Source organism: Phyllobates terribilis, unplaced genomic scaffold (assembly GCF_046119375.1).
Source record: "Phyllobates terribilis strain yellow unplaced genomic scaffold, ASM4611937v1 Scaffold_86__1_contigs__length_6382490, whole genome shotgun sequence".
In the NCBI taxonomy this organism is placed as follows: Eukaryota; Metazoa; Chordata; class Amphibia; order Anura; family Dendrobatidae; genus Phyllobates; species Phyllobates terribilis.
Window position 1 is genome coordinate 6347458 of NW_027362846.1, and position 15968 is coordinate 6363425.

Here is a 15968-nt window from a genome sequence, read left to right on the forward strand (position 1 = left end):
AGGCTGCGTATTGTGTGTGGCCTCCACGTGCCTGTATGACCTCCCTACAACGCCTGGGCATGCTCCTGATGAGGCTGAGTATTGTGTGTGGCCTCCACGTGCCTGTATGACCTCCCTACAATGCCTGGGCATGCTCCTGATGAGGCTGAGTATTGTGTGTGGCCTCCACGTGCCTGTATGACCTCCCTACAACGCCTGGGCATGCTCCTGATGAGGCTGAGTATTGTGTGTGGCCTCCACGTGCCTGTATGACCTCCCTACAACGCCTGGGGATGCTCCTGATGAGGCTGAGTATTGTGTGTGGCCTCCACGTGCCTGTATGATCTCCCTACAACGCCTGGGCATGCTCCTGATGAGGGTGAGCATTGTGTGTGGCCTCCACGTGCCTGTATGACCTCCCTACAACGCCTGGGCATGCTCCTGATGAGGCTGAGTATTGTGTGTGGCCTTCACGTGCCTGTATGACCTCCCTACAACGCCTGGGCATGCTCCTGATGAGGCTGAGTATTGTGTGTGGCCTCCACGTGCCTGTATGACCTCCCTACAACGCCTGGGCATGCTCCTGATGAGGCTGAGCATTGTGTGTGGCCTCCACGTACCTGTATGACCTCCCTACAACGCCTGGGCATGCTCCTGATGAGGCTGAGTATTGTGTGTGGCCTCCACGTACCTGTATGACCTCCCTACAACGCCTGGGCATGCTCCTGATGAGGGTGAGTATTGTGTGTGGCCTCCACGTGCCTGTATGACCTCCCTACAACGCCTGGGCATGCTCCTGATGAGGCTGAGCATTGTGTGTGGCCTCCACGTACCTGTATGACCTCCCTACAACGCCTGGGCATGCTCCTGATGAGGCTGAGTATTGTGTGTGGCCTCCACGTGCCTGTAGGACCTCCCTACAACGCCTGGGCATGCTCCTGATGAGGCTGAGTATTGTGTGTGACCTCCACGTGCCTGTATGACCTCCCTACAACGCCTGGGCATGCTCCTGATGAGGGTGAGTATTGTGTGTGGCCTCCACGTGCCTGTATGACCTCCCTACAACGCCTGGGCATGCTCCTGATGAGGCTGAGTATTGTGTGTGGCCTCCACGTGCCTGTATGAGCTCCCTACAACGCCTGGGCATGCTCCTGATGAGGCTGAGTATTGTGTGTGGCCTCCACGTGCCTGTATGACCTCCCTACAACGCCTGGGCATGCTCCTGATGAGGCTGAGTATTGTGTGTGGCCTTCACGTGCCTGTATGACCTCCCTACAACGCCTGGGGATGCTCCTGATGAGGCTGAGTATTGTGTGTGGCCTCCACGTGCCTGTATGACCTCCCTACAACGCCTGGGCATGCTCCTGATGAGGCTGAGTATTGTGTGTGGCCTCCACGTGCCTGTATGACCTCCCTACAACGCCTGGGCATGCTCCTGATGAGGCTGAGTATTGTGTGTGGCCTCCACGTGCCTGTATGACCTCCCTACAACGCCTGGGCATGCTCCTGATGAGGCTCAGTATTGTGTGTGGCCTCCACATGCCTGTATGACCTCCCTACAACGCCTGGGCATGCTCCTGATGAGGCTGAGTATTGTGTGTGGCCTCCACGTGCCTGTATGACCTCCCTACAACGCCTGGGCATGCTCCTGATGAGGCTCAGTATTGCGTGTGGCCTCCACGTGCCTGTATGACCTCCCTACAACGCCTGGGCATGCTCCTGATGAGGCTGAGTATTGCGTGTGGCCTCCACGTGCCTGTATGACCTCCCTACAACGCCTGGGCATGCTCCTGATGAGGCTGAGTATTGTGTGTGGCCTCCACGTGCCTGTATGAGCTCCCTACAACGCCTGGGCATGCTCTTGATGAGGCTGAGTATTGTGTGTGGCCTCCACGTGCCTGTATGACCTCCCTACAATGCCTGGACATGCTCCTGATGAGGCTGTGCATTGTGTGTGGCCTCCACGTGCCTGTATGACCTCCCTACAACGCCTGGGCATGCTCCTGATGAGGCCGAGAATTGTGTGTGGCCTCCACGTGCCTGTATGACCTCCCTACAACGCCTGGGCATGCTCCTGATGAGGCTGAGTATTGTGTGTGGCCTCCATGTGTCTGTATGACCTCTCTACAATGCCTGGGCATGCTCCTGATGAGGCTGAGTATTGTGTGTGGCCTCCACGTGCCTGTATGACCTCCCTACAACGCCTGGGCATGCTCCTGATGAGGCTGAGTATTGTGTGTGGCCTCCACGTGCCTGTATGACCTCCCTACAATGCCTGGGCATGCTCCTGATAAGGCTGAGTATTGTGTGAGGCCTCCACGTGCCTGTATGATCTCCCTACAACGCCTGGGCATGCTCCTGATGAGGGTGAGCATTGTGTGTGGCCTCCACGTGCCTGTATGACCTCCCTACAACGCCTGGGCATGCTCCTGATGAGGCTGAGCATTGTGTGTGGCCTCCACGTACCTGTATGACCTCCCTACAACGCCTGGGCATGCTCCTGATGAGGCTCAGTATTGTGTGTGGCCTCCACGTGCCTGTATGACCTCCCTACAACGCCTGGGCATGCTCCTGATGAGGCTGAGTATTGTGTGTGGCCTCCACGTGCCTGTATGACCTCCCTACAACGCCTGGGCATGCTCCTGATGAGGGTGAGCATTGTGTGTGGCCTCCACGTGCCTGTATGACCTCTCTACAACGCCTGGGCATGCTCCTGATGAGGCTCAGTATTGTGTGTGGCCTCCACGTGCCTGTATGACCTCCCTACAACGCCTGGGCATGCTCCTGATGAGGGTGAGTATTGTGTGTGGCCTCCACGTGCCTGTATGACCTCCCTACAACGCCTGGGCATGCTCCTGATGAGGCTGAGCATTGTGTGTGGCCTCCACGTACCTGTATGACCTCCCTACAATGCCTGGGCATGCTCCTGATGAGGCTGAGTATTGTGTGTGGCCTCCACGTACCTGTATGACCTCCCTACAACGCCTGGGCATGCTCCTGATGAGGGTGAGTATTGTGTGTGGCCTCCACGTGCCTGTATGACCTCCCTACAACACCTGGGCATGCTCCTGATGAGGGTGAGTATTGTGTGTGGCCTCCACGTGCCTGTATGACCTCCCTACAACGCCTGGGCATGCTCCTGATGAGGCTGAGTATTGTGTGTGGCCTCCACGTGCCTGTATGAGCTCCCTACAACGCCTGGGCATGCTCTTGATGAGGCTGAGTATTGTGTGTGGCCTCCACGTGCCTGTATGACCTCCCTACAATGCCTGGACATGCTCCTGATGAGGCTGTGCATTGTGTGTGGCCTCCACGTGCCTGTATGACCTCCCTACAACGCCTGGGCATGCTCCTGATGAGGCCGAGTATTGTGTGTGGCCTCCACGTGCCTGTATGACCTCCCTACAACGCCTGGGCATGCTCCTGATGAGGCTGAGTATTGTGTGTGGCCTCCACGTGCCTGTATGAGCTCCCTACAACGCCTGGGCATGCTCCTGATGAGGCTGAGTATTGTGTGTGGCCTCCACGTGCCTGTATGACCTCCCTACAATGCCTGGGCATGCTCCTGATGAGGCTGAGTATTGTGTGTGGCCTCCACGTGCCTGTATGACCTCCCTACAATGCCTGGGCATGCTCCTGATGAGGCTGAGTATTGTGTGTGGCCTCCACGTGGCTGTATGACCTCCCTACAACGCCTGGGCATGCTCCTGATGAGGCTGAGTATTGTGTGTGGCCTCCACGTGCCTGTATGACCTCCCTACAACGCCTGGGCATGCTCCTGATGAGGCTGAGTATTGTGTGTGGCCTCCACGTGCCTGTATGACCTCCCTACAACGCCTGGGCATGCTCCTGATGAGGCTGAGTATTGTGTGTGACCTCCACGTGCCTGTATGACCTCCCTACAACGCCTGGGCATGCTCCTGATGAGGCTGAGTATTGTGTGTGACCTCCACGTACCTGTATGACCTCCCTACAATGCCTGGGCATGCTCCTGATGAGGCTGAGTATTGTGTGTGGCCTCCACGTGCCTGTATGACCTCCCTACAACGCCTGGGCATGCTCCTGATGAGGCTGAGTATTGTGTGTGGCCTCCACGTGCCTGTATGACCTCCCTACAATGCCTGGGCATGCTCCTGATGAGGCTCAGTATTGTGTGTGACCTCCACATGCCTGTATGACCTCCCTACAACGCCTGGGCATGCTCCTGATGAGGCTGAGTATTGTGTGTGGCCTCCACGTACCTGTATGACCTCCCTACAATGCCTGGGCATGCTCCTGATGAGGCTCAGTATTGTGTGTGGCCTCCACGTACCTGTATGACCTCCCTACAATGCCTGGGCATGCTCCTGATGAGGCTGAGTATTGTGTGTGACCTCCACGTGCCTGTATGACCTCCCTACAATGCCTGGGTATGCTCCTGATGAGGCTCAGTATTGTGTGTGGCCTCCACGTGCCTGTATGACCTCCCTACAACGCCTGGGCATGCTCCTGATGAGGCTGCGTATTGTGTGTGGCCTCCACGTGCCTGTATGACCTCCCTACAACGCCTGGGCATGCTCCTGATGAGGCTGAGTATTGTGTGTGGCCTCCACGTGCCTGTATGACCTCCCTACAATGCCTGGGCATGCTCCTGATGAGGCTGAGTATTGTGTGTGGCCTCCACGTGCCTGTATGACCTCCCTACAACGCCTGGGCATGCTCCTGATGAGGCTGAGTATTGTGTGTGGCCTCCACGTGCCTGTATGACCTCCCTACAACGCCTGGGGATGCTCCTGATGAGGCTGAGTATTGTGTGTGGCCTCCACGTGCCTGTATGATCTCCCTACAACGCCTGGGCATGCTCCTGATGAGGGTGAGCATTGTGTGTGGCCTCCACGTGCCTGTATGACCTCCCTACAACGCCTGGGCATGCTCCTGATGAGGCTGAGTATTGTGTGTGGCCTTCACGTGCCTGTATGACCTCCCTACAACGCCTGGGCATGCTCCTGATGAGGCTGAGCATTGTGTGTGGCCTCCACGTACCTGTATGACCTCCCTACAACGCCTGGGCATGCTCCTGATGAGGCTGAGTATTGTGTGTGGCCTCCACGTACCTGTATGACCTCCCTACAACGCCTGGGCATGCTCCTGATGAGGGTGAGTATTGTGTGTGGCCTCCACGTGCCTGTATGACCTCCCTACAACGCCTGGGCATGCTCCTGATGAGGCTGAGCATTGTGTGTGGCCTCCACGTACCTGTATGACCTCCCTACAACGCCTGGGCATGCTCCTGATGAGGCTGAGTATTGTGTGTGGCCTCCACGTGCCTGTAGGACCTCCCTACAACGCCTGGGCATGCTCCTGATGAGGCTGAGTATTGTGTGTGACCTCCACGTGCCTGTATGACCTCCCTACAACGCCTGGGCATGCTCCTGATGAGGGTGAGTATTGTGTGTGGCCTCCACGTGCCTGTATGACCTCCCTACAACGCCTGGGCATGCTCCTGATGAGGCTGAGTATTGTGTGTGGCCTCCACGTGCCTGTATGAGCTCCCTACAACGCCTGGGCATGCTCCTGATGAGGCTGAGTATTGTGTGTGGCCTCCACGTGCCTGTATGACCTCCCTACAACGCCTGGGCATGCTCCTGATGAGGCTGAGTATTGTGTGTGGCCTTCACGTGCCTGTATGACCTCCCTACAACGCCTGGGGATGCTCCTGATGAGGCTGAGTATTGTGTGTGGCCTCCACGTGCCTGTATGACCTCCCTACAACGCCTGGGCATGCTCCTGATGAGGCTGAGTATTGTGTGTGGCCTCCACGTGCCTGTATGACCTCCCTACAACGCCTGGGCATGCTCCTGATGAGGCTGAGTATTGTGTGTGGCCTCCACGTGCCTGTATGACCTCCCTACAACGCCTGGGCATGCTCCTGATGAGGCTCAGTATTGTGTGTGGCCTCCACATGCCTGTATGACCTCCCTACAACGCCTGGGCATGCTCCTGATGAGGCTGAGTATTGTGTGTGGCCTCCACGTGCCTGTATGACCTCCCTACAACGCCTGGGCATGCTCCTGATGAGGCTGAGTATTGTGTGTGGCCTCCACGTGCCTGTATGACCTCCCTACAACGCCTGGGCATGCTCCTGATGAGGCTGAGTATTGTGTGTGACCTCCACGTGCCTGTATGACCTCCCTACAATGCCTGGGTATGCTCCTGATGAGGCTCAGTATTGTGTGTGGCCTCCACGTGCCTGTATGACCTCCCTACAACGCCTGGGCATGCTCCTGATGAGGCTGCGTATTGTGTGTGGCCTCCACGTGCCTGTATGACCTCCCTACAACGCCTGGGCATGCTCCTGATGAGGCTGAGTATTGTGTGTGGCCTCCACGTGCCTGTATGACCTCCCTACAATGCCTGGGCATGCTCCTGATGAGGCTGAGTATTGTGTGTGGCCTCCACGTGCCTGTATGACCTCCCTACAACGCCTGGGCATGCTCCTGATGAGGCTGAGTATTGTGTGTGGCCTCCACGTGCCTGTATGACCTCCCTACAACGCCTGGGGATGCTCCTGATGAGGCTGAGTATTGTGTGTGGCCTCCACGTGCCTGTATGATCTCCCTACAACGCCTGGGCATGCTCCTGATGAGGGTGAGCATTGTGTGTGGCCTCCACGTGCCTGTATGACCTCCCTACAACGCCTGGGCATGCTCCTGATGAGGCTGAGTATTGTGTGTGGCCTTCACGTGCCTGTATGACCTCCCTACAACGCCTGGGCATGCTCCTGATGAGGCTGAGCATTGTGTGTGGCCTCCACGTACCTGTATGACCTCCCTACAACGCCTGGGCATGCTCCTGATGAGGCTGAGTATTGTGTGTGGCCTCCACGTACCTGTATGACCTCCCTACAACGCCTGGGCATGCTCCTGATGAGGGTGAGTATTGTGTGTGGCCTCCACGTGCCTGTATGACCTCCCTACAACGCCTGGGCATGCTCCTGATGAGGCTGAGCATTGTGTGTGGCCTCCACGTACCTGTATGACCTCCCTACAACGCCTGGGCATGCTCCTGATGAGGCTGAGTATTGTGTGTGGCCTCCACGTGCCTGTAGGACCTCCCTACAACGCCTGGGCATGCTCCTGATGAGGCTGAGTATTGTGTGTGACCTCCACGTGCCTGTATGACCTCCCTACAACGCCTGGGCATGCTCCTGATGAGGGTGAGTATTGTGTGTGGCCTCCACGTGCCTGTATGACCTCCCTACAACGCCTGGGCATGCTCCTGATGAGGCTGAGTATTGTGTGTGGCCTCCACGTGCCTGTATGAGCTCCCTACAACGCCTGGGCATGCTCCTGATGAGGCTGAGTATTGTGTGTGGCCTCCACGTGCCTGTATGACCTCCCTACAACGCCTGGGCATGCTCCTGATGAGGCTGAGTATTGTGTGTGGCCTTCACGTGCCTGTATGACCTCCCTACAACGCCTGGGGATGCTCCTGATGAGGCTGAGTATTGTGTGTGGCCTCCACGTGCCTGTATGACCTCCCTACAACGCCTGGGCATGCTCCTGATGAGGCTGAGTATTGTGTGTGGCCTCCACGTGCCTGTATGACCTCCCTACAACGCCTGGGCATGCTCCTGATGAGGCTGAGTATTGTGTGTGGCCTCCACGTGCCTGTATGACCTCCCTACAACGCCTGGGCATGCTCCTGATGAGGCTCAGTATTGTGTGTGGCCTCCACATGCCTGTATGACCTCCCTACAACGCCTGGGCATGCTCCTGATGAGGCTGAGTATTGTGTGTGGCCTCCACGTGCCTGTATGACCTCCCTACAACGCCTGGGCATGCTCCTGATGAGGCTGAGTATTGTGTGTGGCCTCCACGTGCCTGTATGACCTCCCTACAACGCCTGGGCATGCTCCTGATGAGGCTCAGTATTGCGTGTGGCCTCCACGTGCCTGTATGACCTCCCTACAACGCCTGGGCATGCTCCTGATGAGGCTGAGTATTGCGTGTGGCCTCCACGTGCCTGTATGACCTCCCTACAACGCCTGGGCATGCTCCTGATGAGGCTGAGTATTGTGTGTGGCCTCCACGTGCCTGTATGACCTCCCTACAACGCCTGAGCATGCTCCTGATGAGGCTGAGTATTGTGTGTGGCCTCCACGTGCCTGTATGACCTCCCTACAACGCCTGGGCATGCTCCTGATGAGGCTGAGTATTGTGTGTGGCCTCAACGTGCCTGTATGACCCCCCTACAACGCCTGGGCATGCTCCTGATGAGGCTGAGTATTGTGTGTGGCCTCCACGTGCCTGTATGACCTCCCTACAACACCTGGGCATGCTCCTGATGAGGCTGAGTATTGTGTGTGGCCTCCACGTGTCTGTATGACCTCCCTACAACGCCTGGGCATGCTCCTGATGAGGCTGAGTATTGTGTGTGGCCTCCACGTACCTGTATGAGCTCCCTACAACACCTGGGCATGCTCCTGATGAGGCTCAGTATTGTGTGTGGCCTCCACGTGCCTGTATGACCTCCCTACAACGCCTGGGCATGCTCCTGATGAGGTTGCGGATGGTCTCCTGTGGGATCTCCTCCCAGACCTGGACTAAAGCATCCGCCAACTCCTGGACAGTCTGTGGTGCAACGTGACGGTGAATGGAGCGAGACATGATGTCCCAGATGTGCTCAATCGGATTCAGGTCTGGGGAACGGGCGGCCAGTCCATAGCTTCAATGCCTTCATCTTGCAGGAACTGCTGACACACTCCAGCCACATGAGGTCTGGCATTGTCCTGCATTAGGAGGAACCCAGGGCCAACCGCACCAGCATATGGTCTCACAAGGGGTCTGAGGATCTCATCTCGGTACCTAATGGCAGTCAGGCTACCTCTGGCGAGCACATGGAGGGCTGTGCGGCCCTCCATAGAAATGCCACCCCACACCATTACTGACCCACTGCCGAACCGGTCATGCTGAAGGATGTTGCAGGCAGCAGATCGCTCTCCTCAGCGTCTCCAGACTCTGTCACGTCTGTCACATGTGCTCAGTGTGAACCTGCTTTCATCTGTGAAGAGCACAGGGCGCCAGTGGCCACTTTGCCAATCCTGGTGTTCTGTGGCAAATGCCAAGCGTCCTGCACGGTGTTGAGCTGTGAGCACAACCCCCATCTGTGGACGTCGGGCCCTCATACCACCCTCATGGAGTCAGTTTCTAACCGTTTGTGCAGACACATGCACATTTGTGGCCTGCTGGAGGTCATTTTGCAGGGCTCTGGCAGTGCTCCTCCTGTTCCTCCTTGCACAAAGGCTGAGGTAGCTATCCTGCTGCTGGGTTGTTGCCCTCGTACGGCCTCCTCCACGTCTCCTGGTGTACTGGCCTGTCTCCTGATAGCGCCTCCAGCCTCTGGACACTACGCTGACAGACACAGCAAACCTTCTTGCCACAGCTCGCATTGATGTGCCATCCTGGATGAGCTGCACTACCTGAGCAACTTCTTTGGGTTGTAGAGTCCGTCTCATGCTACCACTAGTGTGAAAGCACAACCAACATTCAAAAGTGACCAAAACATCAGCCAGAAAGCATTGGTACTGAGATGTGGACTGTGGTCCCCACCTGCAGAACCACTCCTTTATTGAGGGTGTCTTGATAATTGCCAATAATTTCCATCTATCGTCTATTCCATTTGCACATCAGCATGTGAAATTGATTGTCAATCAGTGTTGCTTCCTAAGTGGACAGTTTGATTTCACAGAAGTTTGATTTACTTGGAGTTATATTCTGTTCTGTTAAGTGTTCCCTTTATTTTTTTGAGCAGTGTAGATGAAATCTTCGGCTGGATGGGATTTTCTCCACAGGCGTTCGGTCACCACTCCTAATAATGAACCGGTCATCAGTGAAGCGTCTGTAGAGCTTTATATTGGTAGCGTATTTAGAATTGTAAATATATTTCTTTTCGAACATCCCCATGAATAAATTTGCACAACTTGCTGCGACTCTCGTCCCGTCAGTCCTACCAAAGTAGACCGGAGTTGATCCGATTGTTCTCCCCTCTCTTCTGTTAAAGACTTCAGCATTGTCTCAGTTCTACTATTAGAGATTTGTTTTAGCATCTGCGTTTGCTATTTTATGTAGAAATGTTAAAAAGTTCCTGTTACATTATTACAAAATAAAAAACTTTTGTATTTTTGGCAGATATCTTTACTGGGAACTCGGATAGACATCTGATATCTTCAGAATTTAAAATGGAAGGTTGTGGTATCACAACAGATACATATGAAGAACCCTCACCCCGTAGCGGGAACGATCTAGGATCTGGTCAACTGGTCTTCTCTTCTAATTCATCACAGAAGAGTCACAGAAGAGGTGTTAAAGAACAAAAAGCTAACACCGGGGAGAACCCATTTTTATGTTCAGAATGTGGGAAATGTTTTAATTACAAATCAAAACTTGTTATCCATGAGAAAACCCACACAGGGGAGAAGCCGTATTCATGTTCAGAATGTGGGAAATGTTTTAATTTTAAATCGAAACTTGTTATCCATGAGAAAATACACACAGGGGAGAAGCCGTATTCATGTTCAGAATGTGGGAAATGTTTTAATTACAACTCAAAACTTGTTATCCATGAGAAAACCCACACAGGGGAGAAGCCGTATTCATGTTCAGAATGTGGGAAATGTTTTAATTACAAATCAAAACTTGTTATCCATGAGAAAACCCACACAGGGGAGAAGCCGTATTCATGTTCAGAATGTGGGAAATGTTTTAATTTTAAATCGAAACTTGTTATACATCAGAGGACTCACACAGGGGAGAAGCCGTATTCATGCTCAGATTGCGAGAAATGTTTTAATCGGAAATCAAATCTTGTTCAGCATCAAAGAATCCACACGGGGGAGAAGCCGTATTCGTGCTCAGAATGTGGGAAATCCTTTACGTGTAAGCCAAAGCTATCTATACATCAGAGAAGTCACACAGGAGAGAAGCCATTTACATGTTCAGAATGTGGGAAATGTTTTAACCAGAAATCAATTCTTATTAGACATCATCAAATTCATACATGGCAAAAGCCACCTTCAACGTTCAACGACAAATCCAATCTCGTTACACATCAGAGCGTCCACACAGAGGAGAAATCGTTTTTATGCCCAGAATGCGGGAAATGTTTTAATTGGAAATCAGATCTTGTTAAGCATCAAAAAACTCACACAGGGGAGAAGCCGTACTCCTGTTTGGAATGCGGAAAATGTTTCAAGCAGAAATCAACTCTCAGGACACATGAGAGAATTCACACGGGGGAAAAACCATTTTCATGTTCGGAATGTGGGAAATGTTTTAGCCATAAATTTGCTTTCGACGTACATCAGAGCTGTCACACGGGGGAGAAGCCGTATTCGTGTTTAGAATGTGGGAAATGTTATAGGGTTAAAGTAGATCTCGTTAGACATCAAAAATGTCATAAAGGCGAGAAGCCGTATTCATGCTCTGACTGTGAGAAATCTTTTAGTTGGAGGTCCAGTCTTATTGTCCATCAAAAAACTCATATGGGGGAGAAGTCATAATGATGTTCTGAATGTCGAAATGTTCACTTTGAACTCGCACAGTTTTTTTTTTTTCTACTCTTATAAAATGAAACCGTTTCCAAATTTTTTTTTTAAGCTATATTCAAAGACCCAATTATGCAAAAGCATGAAAATCTGAGGCGGACGAAGCCTGCCCGGCCAATTCATCCAAATTTTCGCCACGTGACCCCCTGACTGGAGCAAGATTTCTGTGGTGCCCAAGATGCACCTTATCAAGAGATGAATTGACCACAGAGAAGTGGACTATTTTCCTATGACTTCTTCACGAATTCTGTATTTTCCAACTTTATGAAAAGATTCAATAAACTGCTGTATTTTTTTTTTTTTTATAAGAATTATTGTGAAGTCCCAGTGTACCAAAATATATGCATATCGTCCGTTTTGCTTCGTGGCATGGGTTTTTTTTTTTTTTTTTTGGGGCCGAGAAGCTACATGCAGTCGTACATCACCAAGCAGAATGCCAGGCGTTGGATGAAGTGGTGTAAAGCCACCACTGGACTCTGGAACGGTGGAAATTTGTTCTGTGCAGTGTCGGATCACGCTTCTCTATTTGACATATGATGTAGGAGTCTGTGTTTGGCGAATGCTAGAACTTTACCCACCTGACTCCATGGTACCAGCTGTAAAGTTTGGTGCAGGGACATTGTGGTCCCTAGCTATGGCATCTTTGTTACCACATGCTATATGTAGCTCCTTCTCCGGTGAGAAGTCTGCGTAAAGTGCTACCATTGCTGCAGCTTCTCTAGACTTGTCTCCGATGTGCTCGATGGAGACATCATTGGTCGGTGATTATACAAGAGCTGCCAGCAGCAGATCTTGATGATTTGTTCTTCAGAACCTTCCTCAGACGACCATCAATAACCTCAGTCATAGTAGCCGAGGCTGGAAGTGCCGGGATTTCTGCACATAGCTCTCGATCTCGAGCCATGGCGACTTGATGGATGAACGATCTGTAGGAATATCGATCTTGTGAAAGCCAAGATCCACCTGGGTCCTCTCCACCGTTATCTTGATTGTATCAAGCCATCGGACGGTCAGTCTTCTTCGCCTTGTTCCTTCTATTCTTCCAACCATGATGTCCTTCTTCAGTGATTGGACACAGCATACGAAGAGAGCAAGTAGGCAAGTCGTAGCTTGATGATCCTTGCTTCGAGTGACATGTCTGGTTTGATTTGTTTATTCTTTTTTGCCATTGATGGTATCGATACCATCCTTTCTCCAGAACCACATTTTGAAGTCATCGATTCTTCTTCTGTCTTGTTTCTTTATCGTCCAGGTTTTGCATTCATTACTACAGAAAGGACCAGACTATGTACGAGTCGTGTCTTCGTTACCAGTGAAATGTTACTCAATTTGAAGACCTTGTCCAATGACTTCATTGTTGATTTTGCCCGCAGCTATTCTCCTATTGACTTCCGGTGTCGTCGCTGCATCTTGAGTGATCATTGATCCGAGTTGGTTGAAGTCCTTTACAACTCAAAGTTTGTCGGCAAATAAGTCCCAGTCGTACGTGGCAGTAGTCAATATCTTTATTTTCCTTGTATTGAGTTGGAGTCCCATTCTCGAGCTTTCCATCTTTACACTCCGTAATAAGCCCCTTCATTCCAGCTACGCTTGTTACTATCAATGTCGTATTGTTGGACGAATCATCAACAATCTTGAGTCTTTCTTCTTTTTCGGCAAGTCTAGCCTTCCTGAAAAAATAGCTTTTGCATATAAATTTAAAGAGAAATGGTGACCGGACGCAGCCTTGCTCTACTTTGAACCATGCCATGTCTCATTCGGACTGTTGCTTCTTGGTTGATGTAAGAGTTCCTAATGAGGCGGCTCAGATGGTTCAGCATACCCATATCCTTCATGGTATTCCAAAGTTTCTGGTGATCAACGATCGAAGGCTTTTCTGTAGTTGATGAACCAAAAATAGATCTTGTTGTGTTCTTTGGCCTTTTCCATTATCCATCTAATGTTAGCAATTACTAGTGATGATCAAGCACTAAAATGATAGAGTGCTCGGTACTCGAATTGAGCAGCTCGACTCGAATACCGAGTATAATGGAAGTCAATAGGAAACTCGAGCATTTTTCCAGAAGACCATAACAGGAGGGCTGGGGAGCCAGGAAAATCGCTGAAGTGGATGGAAACAGTGCTCAAATGGAATGGGAACAGCATGGGGAAGATGTCTGGATGCATCTCTGCCTCCCGCGTTGCTTCTGGGAACAATGTTGTCAGCGTATTATTATTATGCCATTTATTCCATGGCGCTTTACATTTGAGGTATACATAGCAAAAACAATTACAGTAATCATGAACAATACAAGTCTCTGACTGGTACAGGAGGAGAGAGGACCCTGCCCGCGAGGGCTCACAGTCTACAAGGGATGGGTGAGGATACAGTAGGTGAGGGTAGAGCTGGTCGTGCAGTGGTATGGAGGAGCGAGGACCCTGCCCACGAGGGCTCACAATCTACAAGGGATGGGTGAGGATACAGTAGGTGAGGGTAGAGCTGGTCGTGCAGCGGTATGGTGGAGCGAGGATCCTGCCCACGAGGGCTCACAGTCTACAAGGGATGGGTGAGGATACAGTAGGTGAGGGTAGAGCTGGTCGTGCAGCAGTATGGTGGAGAGAGGACCCTGCCCGCGAGGGCTCACAGTCTACAAGGGATGGGTGAGGATACGGTAGGTGAGGGTAGAGCTGGTCGTGCAGCGGTATGGTGGAGCGAGGATCCTGCCCGCGAGGGCTCACAGTCTACAAGGGATGGGTGAGGATACAGTAGGTGAGGGTAGAGCTGGTCGTGCAGCGGTATGGTGGAGCGAGGACCCTGCCCGCGAGGGCTCAGTCTACAAGGGATGGGTGAGGATACAGTAGGTGAGGGTAGAGCTGATCGTGCAGTGGTATGGTGGAGCGAGGATCCTGCCCGCGAGGGCTCAGTCTACAAGGGATGGGTGAGGATACAGTAGGTGAGGGTAGAGCTGGTCGTGCAGCGGTATGGTGGAGCGAGGACCCTGCCCGCGAGGGCTCAGTCTACAAGGGATGGGTGAGGATACAGTAGGTGAGGGTAGAGCTGGTCGTGCAGCGGTATGGTGGAGCGAGGACCCTGCCCGCGAGGGCTCAGTCTACAAGGGATGGGTGAGGATACAGTAGGTGGAGGTAGAGCTGGTCGTGGAGCGAGGACCCAGCCCGCGAGGGCTCACAATCTACAAGGGATGGGTGAGGATACAGTAGGTGAAGGTAGAGCTGGTCGTGTGGTGGAGCGAGTGTTACTGCAAGTTGTTGGCTTGTCGGAAGAGGTGGGTCTTTAGGTTCCTTTTGAAGGTTTCCACGGTAGGCGAGAGTCTGATGTGTTTGGGTAGAGAGTTCCAGAGTAGGGGGGAAGCACGGGAGAAATCTTGTATGCGATTGTGGGAAGAGGAGATAAGAGGGGAGTAGAGAAGGAGATCTTGTGAGGATCGGAGGTTGCATGCGGGTATGTAAGGGGAGACTAGGTCACAGATGTATGGAGGAGACAGGTTGTGGATGGCTTTGTATGTCATGCTTAGGGTTTTGAACTAGAGTCTCTGGGTAATGGGGAGCCAGTGAAGAGATTGCAAGAGGGGAGAGGCCGGGGAATAGCGGGGGGTCAGGTGGATTAGTCTGGCAGCAGAGTTTAGGATCGATTGGAGGGGTGCGAGAGTGTTGTGAGGCCACAGAGCAGGAGGTTGCAGTAGTCGAGGCGGGAGATGATGAGGGCGTGCACTAGTGTTTTTGCAGATTCGTGGTTGAGGAATGTGTGGATCGGGGAGATATTTTTGAGTTGGGGTCGGCAGGAAGTTGAAAGGGCTTCGATATGTGGTTTGAAGAAGAGGAGTGTCCAGGGTTACTCCAAGGCAGCGAGCTTGCAGGACTGGGGAGAGTGGGCAGCCATTGACTATGATGGATAGGTCAGATGGGGGTTGTGTGAGATGGTGGAAAGATGATGAATTCTGTTTTATCCATGTTAGATTTCTAAAACTTATCAGAGAAGAAGGATGAAATAGCGGACAGACATTGTCCCACTATGACGACACAGCATTTATTCTTAATTATGCCAGACGTATTTTTCAGTAGGTAAAAGAGACATATGCCATTGTTTATTTGAAAAAGCACACAGAAAATCAATGACTAATCCGGTCCCAATACTTCAAAAAATACATAAAAGAAAACCCTCCTACTATATACAAAACACGATAATTATTTACCGTTCAGAAAGCGGTGGCTTATACGCAGAGATAGGCAAGTATGGTAGGAGGGTAGGGATATTTTGGCCCTAATGAAGGCCTGACAGTTTCCCTACCTTGTCGCGGAGGTTGGCACCCTATGGGGAATATGTGTGCTTGCTGTTTGACATTTATGGTGGTGCTATTCCCTTGCAGGATGTAACAGGGTGAGTAAGGGAGAGCGGGGGCGCCACATC

General features: G+C 52.2%; 1 pseudogene; it reads left to right on the top strand.

Moving 5' to 3' along the window:
* Nucleotides 1-15968, top strand: part of LOC141197774 (uncharacterized) — a 52440-nt pseudogene extending 36472 nt beyond the window's left edge.